Here is a 7968-nt window from a genome sequence, read left to right as displayed (position 1 = left end):
TATATATATATATATATATATATATGTATATATATGCATATGTATATATATTTATGACAAAGTTCGCGAAATCTCACAGTGGGAACGGAAGCGTTCGTACAGATGTCCGACGGCTTTCGATAACATTTAAAAGCTTTTAGAAAGAACGAAAGAGAGAAAAAGAGAAAACAAAATTGTAAAAGAAAGAGAGAAAAATAGAAAAAGAGAGAGAGAGAGGCTTATTTTTGATAGACAACGATAGCGCAGCTGTATGGATTTTTGGTGACTCCAGAAGAAAACCAGAAATATTTTTCCAAAATATTTTTGTACAATGGATATGAGCGATATATATAAATGTATATATATATACACATGTTATCTATGTGTGTGTTGTGTGTATGTGTGTGTATATATATATGAATATATATCGATGATCGATGATCGATATGATAAGTTCGATTAATGAAAAAGAATAGTGATAGAAATTATAGAGGGTAGAAATAAACAAAAAATAAAGAAGAAGAAGATATTAATAAAGAAAGAAAGTTAGGAATATAATAGCTAAGGGTCGAACTATAATGTGAGATAGACGAGCCAAGAGCTAAGAAAAAAAAAGAAGCTTGAGCTAGTCATATTATTAAAAGAAGAAAGAATTCAAAAAAATAAAGAAAAGAAAAAATGATGACGATAATAGAATAATAATGAAATAATAATAAAAAAAAAAAAGAAGTTTCAACTCCTTTCAAGTTACCAAAAATTCATCTACTGGTGCTAAAACTACCAAGAAGTCACACATGCACACTAAGCATAAACATACACATATTCACATACAGGATGTCACAAAAAGTTTTTTTTATCATGAAAAAAAAAACAAACATTTCAATAGAATAAAAATATTTTGTTTTCCATTTCAAGTGTGTACGAATTGTCGATTATTATTGTTGTTAAAAATATTTATGGGGCCCACGAATATCTGCCAAAAAAGAAATGAAATTTTAATTTTTAATTTATCGGTCGGGATAAAACGAAAACTTTTTGGGACGTCTGGTAGATTAATCTAAAATAAAAAGAACAAAGATCGAGGTCTGTAAAATAATAAGGTAAACAAATACATACATAAAATCTAGTTTATCGAACTAACGCGCATCGCTGATCTCCTCGTAGACGACGTGGCATCTCGATACTCATCGAATGAGCGATTTACCTTCTTTGCATCCTTCGACATTATCTCAAAGTCTTTCAAATTAACTGTTAAACGTGAATAGCTTTTTACTAAACTATATTCCATCATCCTCCTCTTCTCCCTTTCCTATTTTAATTATCATCCCCTTAAGTTCCCTAATCAATCCTAACTTAATCATTTTTGTGGTGTCCCCGAACACAATATATTTCGGATAATTTTCCTCCTCTCCTCTCTGTGTGTATAAGATATTTCAAAACACGTAGACATAATTTCACAATGTGGTTACAGTTTAATTACATACATATTTTCTATGTATTTTGTTTAAGTCGATGAATAATTAGTCAGAATTTTTAATACTTTATATATATATATATATAAATATATCGAAATGAATAATACGCAATAATATATTTTAATAAAAATTCTGACACTCATCACGCTTATTGACCAATCCGCGAAATCCTTTTTATTATATTATATTTCTTACATTCTTCTTTTTTTTTTTTTTATATTCTATTCTCCAACCCTTCTAGCCTCTGCCTCCTCCTCTTCCTAGACCCAGCGAGAACGAATCCCTAGTTCGTTATTTGTTTCATTTTTGCGTCCCTCTCTCGTCGTACCGTTTCGTACACAATCATAAACGCGCCAAAAAAAAAAAAAGAAAAGAAAGAAGAGGAATATTGTAAAAAAATAAGAAAGAAAAAACGGAAAAAATAAAAAGTAAATTAGATTATAACGAAAAAAAAAAACAAAAAAGAGAGAAAGAAGAAAAAATGCGAGTAAAAGGATATTTTATCACGATCATTGTTGTCAAATAGAATTTATCTTGTAAATATGTATATACCATGTTACATGTATATATATATATAAGGAAAATATTTGTGTGTGGTTGGTATCTGATTGCGCAGCACTTGTAAAATTTCCTCTCGCTTCCCAATCTTATGATACCCCTTATGATTGCCGAAACATTTATTCCTTTCTATTCTTCCTCAAATCACTACCCCCTTCACCTTCTTTTTCCTTTCCTCCTTTCTACCTACCTTCTTTCCTCGAGAAAATGATCGTCTACGCGTGTATACATATTATTTTAGTGACGATTAATATTATGTATATGTTGCTCTATTTATTAACAAGACGTATATATATATATATATATATATATACATATATATATGTATATTGTTAAAATTATAAAAATGAATTTTATTATTTGTCCTATCGTAAAAATTGTGTAAACGAGAAAGTTTTATACGGATATATTAGAAGTTTATGATTTANTATTAATATTATTATTATATTATTATTATTAATATTATTATTATATAATTATTATTATTATTATATTATATTATATTATATGATTATTATTATTATTATTATTATTATTAGTATGATTATGATAGTATAATTACAATAAATGACGGCACAATGATGACGATGATGATGATGGTGGTGATGATGATGATCATGACATTATTATTATAATTATAATTATTTTTTTTTTTATTATTATTATTTTTAATACAGATAAATATTTAATTATACAACGCGCAATACTTCGTCACAGAAAAAAAAAGAGAATGAGAATGTACAATGATCGAGTAAAAAAGTGAACAAATTGTGCTGTTTGTTGAGAAAAGTTTCAAGAAAATAAATACATAAAATGCCATACTTATACGTTATTATACATAGAGCGGCCGCGTGTGCGCATGTATGCAGCTTTTAAATGAAAATCTTGAAGAAATACACAAAATATGTACCATAATATAGTACATATATACAAGCGTTACTGTTCAAGTTGCATATATGGACTTGTGTATTATGTGCTGGAGAGTGCCGCGAAAAAAAAAATACTTTTTTTACATACAAGATATTACTCTTATTGCTAGATGAATTATATGTAATTAATATTATTATTATTATTATTATTATTATTATTGTATTATTATATTATTTTAATATTATATATTATATTATTATTATTTTTATTATATATAATATTATATTATTATTATTATGATTATTATCATTATCATAATGTGGTGCTCTAATGTGCAATGCACGAAAACATCTCCCGATTACCTGTATTATTCGTGTTACTTCGTCGTCGTTCATCGCTTCCCGTCGGTGCGCGGGAAGATGAAAAATAAAGAAGAAAAATATTGTTAATTCCGCGGAAAAAAGCTTGAGGCGTTACTTTATCACGATAATTAACAACAAAAATACAAAGTTAACAATGACTGGCTGTTGTTGAATATTACTTTCAATTTCGTATATTCTATATAATATCGTTAGAAACTCATCTACGCGTATGGTGGGCGAAAAAATAAATGAATATATCAATCGAATTTTCATTAAAACAGAATAAGTATTTATGTTAATATATTTTAGAATATTGAATATATAGAATACTCTATATATATATATATATATTGTAATTTCAATGGAACGAAAACACGTGTCAACAAATTTAACATTCAAATTCGAACATCTTAACACATAATTTTACATTAAACTTGAAATATTGGAAAATGTTTCTTTCCAAAATTAATAACTTTAATTTATAATCTTCTATCCACCCACCAGAGTTATATATATGTATATATATGATATATATATATATATATATACACACACACCACCGAGTTGTCTTCTATCCTACCGATGTAGAAACGTTCAAATCTCTAATCGGATGTTCGATCGTCGTTACGTTAAATAATGAATTAGTATGTTATGCGTTTTAATCGAATTTCCTTCTTCTTCTCCTTCCTCCCTTCTTCTTCTTCTTCTTCTGCTCCTTCCTCTTCTTCTTTTTCTTCTTCTATTTCTACTTCTACTTCTTCTTTATCCTTTCGTAATTTAACTACAAAAAAATATAATCGATTTCAACACGATCGCTGGATAAAGATTCTATTAATATCTAATAATAATAAAAATTTATTCTCCTTTGCTTTTTATTAAAAAAAAAAAAAAAACAAAAAAAAAAACAGCAAACTTGAACTTACATTCTTATTATAAATTCTACATGAAATTCTTTTTTTACCGAATTTTTAAATCTTTTCCATTGGCGAAATTACTTTGATATCGTAAGAAAAAAATATTTTTACTCTAAATGAGAAAAAGGATTATTTTTTTCTTTTCTTTTTCTTATTCTTTCTTTCTCGATACATTTACGTTTGAAATCTTTTCCATTGGAAATTATGCGTTAACATTATTATCCTATAAGTATCTATATATATACTTAAGTATTTACGTATACACGCATTTTCGCGATTTTCACGCTCTCACGAGACATCGATCCAAGGCTCTTAAAACGAAGAACGGCCATTAACAATAATAACCGAGCCGTCAAGAGCCGTTCGTTCCCGTAGGCCGTATATACAGGACGTTTCGTAATATGTGAGACCCACTTCAGGAATGGACAGTGAATACAAAAACAATAAAAAAAGTTCATACATAAAAGTGCGTCCTATTCGACCAAGTTTCAAAACTAATATCACTTTTGTGTTTCTATAATTCACGATAACTAATCTTTCTAGAAAGTGTTCAAAAATGATCATCCTTGGTTTGGATTTCTAAACGGTACTCTTTGTTTTGTAAGTATTTCTTGTTCTCGTGGTTGTCACACATTCTGTCAATTAAATTCAGTCATATCGGTTAAATCGTTTCAATTTTAATGCTCAGTTCTTTTACTAGAAGTATTTCGTTATTTTCTATTGACTGTGCATTTAAAGTTACAAGTGCATAATTAGATTTTAATGTTCGAGCTCATTTGAAAACAATTAGGTATTCGACACTTATTACCAGCATCGAAGAAATTCATGCATGTGTACGAGAAAACTGTCAATGGATTCGATTTGTACTTGGAATTTAAAAAAAAAACTGGGAATCTCTATGATACGTAGAGTGCAAGCTTGGATACAAACCGAGGGTGGTCATTTCGAGTACCTTCTATGGAAGTAGACTTGTTGATTTTTGAAACACAAAAGTTTAAGTACCTTGAAACAATGTCAAATAGGATACCTTAATTATTATTTTTGTATTCCTTGATCACTCATAAAGAAAGTCTCATATATTACGAAACACCCTGTATATACTTACTTACTTACACGCGGTTCTACGCATTTTCCACGCCACCTTTCACCGTAAACATGCGCGCCATCATTGAGTTTCAAACGCGCCTGAACGGTTTCTTTTTATTTATTTTTTTATTTATTTTTTTTTTTTAACAATTTTTTGGTCGTTTTTGCTCGCACCCAATGCGCGATTAAGCTTCTTTTCATTTCGCATTTTTCCTATTGCATAATTGCATTACAAATTTCAATTTAAAATAGAGAAACATTTTTCAAATGATTGAAAACATTTTTCATATGAAAATTCATTCTTGTCGGTAATTATTCTGCTATTGCATAATAATATTTTGATATGTCAAAAATCATTTGAACAGAATGGACGGAAAGAATAAAAATTAAAAGAAAAAAAATATCTAATCAAATGAAATAAAGAGAAAAATTGCAGGAATTTTTCAATAAATTCTATTTCTTGCATTAAAATCTAAATTAGACCTCGTCAACGACGTTCAACTTGAAAGTTGAAGACCTCTATTCTGGAGATTTCTTATCGCGAAAGCTTAAATCTTTTATTTCCTTCGTCAATTCTTCTTTCACTTCTTCTTCCACCTACATCCCGCTAAGAGAATATCTTTCTCGGAATAAAAATCGTCCAGTGAAAAAAAGAAAAATTAAAAGTATGTAAAATTAGACAAAGTATAAAGAAAGATAAGAAAAATATTTTACACAATCAACCAACAAATTTTATTAATCATAAATTGATGTGGGAACACGACATTGTATATAAGAAATTTTTAATTTCTAACGAATTCGAACGAATATGTCAATTAATGTTTACATGTGATAATAATTTTTAAAAACTATAAAAAATATACATTTGATGATGTTTAAAAATTTGCATGATTATTATATAAAACTCGAGTATAGTATTTAACAGTTAGAAATAATATGAATTTGAAGAGAAATATTCATCGTTTATTTCTGTTAGTGGCTACATTAAGCAGATTTATTTAACGTTACAACGATCGTATCCTGTTTTAACGTAGTCTACATTTATTAGATTTAAAACGAGGGATTAAAGCCAAAAACTATCTCGTAAAATTAGAACCAGGGAGAACAACAAATTACAGTCATCGCACAAAATCACGTGTGAATCAAATCATCGTACAATCATCATTTTTGATTATACTTCATCAAATTAAGTACTATAAATAATACTCGATTAGCATTATTCAATACTTTAATCGTTAATCAAACACAGAAAAAGCAAATGAAAAAAAAAATCGATAAATAAAAGTGTCAGTTCGTTTCGAATACTCAATCCTAATTATTAAAAATGAAATAACATGATTGATTAAGTAACACACAATATACAATTAAATTCCAATTAGCAACTAATTGACCAACTTTCACAACGATTACAATAATTATTAATAAAATAATCAAAAGAGAAGAAAAATTGAAAGAAACAAAGAGAGAGAGAGAGAGAGAGAGAAAAGGTTCAACTGATATCGAAAACACAATCCTATATTATTAAGTAAAAAAAAAAAAAAAACAAAAAATACAATAAAATTCCAATTACATATTTAAAATGATTTTCAACGATTACAACGATGATTAATTAATAAGATATAAGAACAAAAATGAATTGGACAAAAAAGTGTATAAGTAAAAGGTGTGGTTGGTATCGAACGTCGATCGATTTTTCGTTGGACGAGTTTGTCTGGTGCGGCAAGCAAGCAAGAGCAAGCAAGCAAGCAAGCACCACACAGTCCTCGTCACAGCTACGGATATCGTGCAATGGTCCAGCGTGCGCGGCGCACATATGCGCTTATATATATGGAAGAGAGACAGAAGAGAGCGCCAAGAAGCGAGCAGAAGCGAGCAGGCTGTGAGAGCACGTCTATAAATAGGAACGCCGAGAGACCGAGATCCGAGGAACCCTCTCCTCTCCTCTCCTCACCTCGCCACCTTCCTCATATCTTTCTTTCTCACTCTCTCTTTAGTGTGCGCGACCATCTCTCTTTCCCACCTCCTCCCACCTCCTCCCACCTCCACCCTCCCCATCTTCCATCCCACCCGCGACACGTACTCTCTCCTTGAGAGTCCACCTTCGTGTCTTGGACATCCCTTTAGACACCGCAACGACGACGTTTCTTTCTTTATCACTCTCTCTCTCTCTCTCTTCTTCTACGATATTAAATAGAATTAGAAATAATTTTGCAAAAGATATTTTATATTGGAATTTATTTAATACGCAATCGATATTGTTCATTAGAATTTGGATGAGCTTTTAATTTGGCTTTGTTTTTTTTTTTGGAGTAGAATATTTTATTTCGTGTGTGTCTGAATTTTATTGTATTTTTCTTCCATCATGTTGGGAATTTGTAAATAATTCAAGATATTTATTTAAATTAATTTGTGTTCACGTATGATCGAATATTACAAATCGATAAACATCGGTTATACGTTTAAATCAATTCTTTTCGAGTGAAAAAAAGGAGAGAAATTTTAATTTAATTCGCTTGGTAAAAATATAAATCGTTAAGGGTTGAAGATAACAAAAAAATACGCAAAGGAAAGGATTGGTAAAAAATTTGATAGGTAAGATTACCGTTCTTAAAGGAGGAGAATATTTTTGTACGATAGATGAGAAGAGTGGTAAAAATGAAATGAGAAAAGTGTCTATTACATTTCCCTAGACGATTGATTCCTTTGACTTCTTCATCTTCCTTC

Source organism: Polistes canadensis, unplaced genomic scaffold (assembly GCF_001313835.1).
Source record: "Polistes canadensis isolate GaletaPanama2010 unplaced genomic scaffold, ASM131383v1 scaffold_157, whole genome shotgun sequence".
Classification (NCBI taxonomy): Eukaryota; Metazoa; Arthropoda; class Insecta; order Hymenoptera; family Vespidae; genus Polistes; species Polistes canadensis.
Note: the sequence above shows the minus strand (reverse complement) of the source record.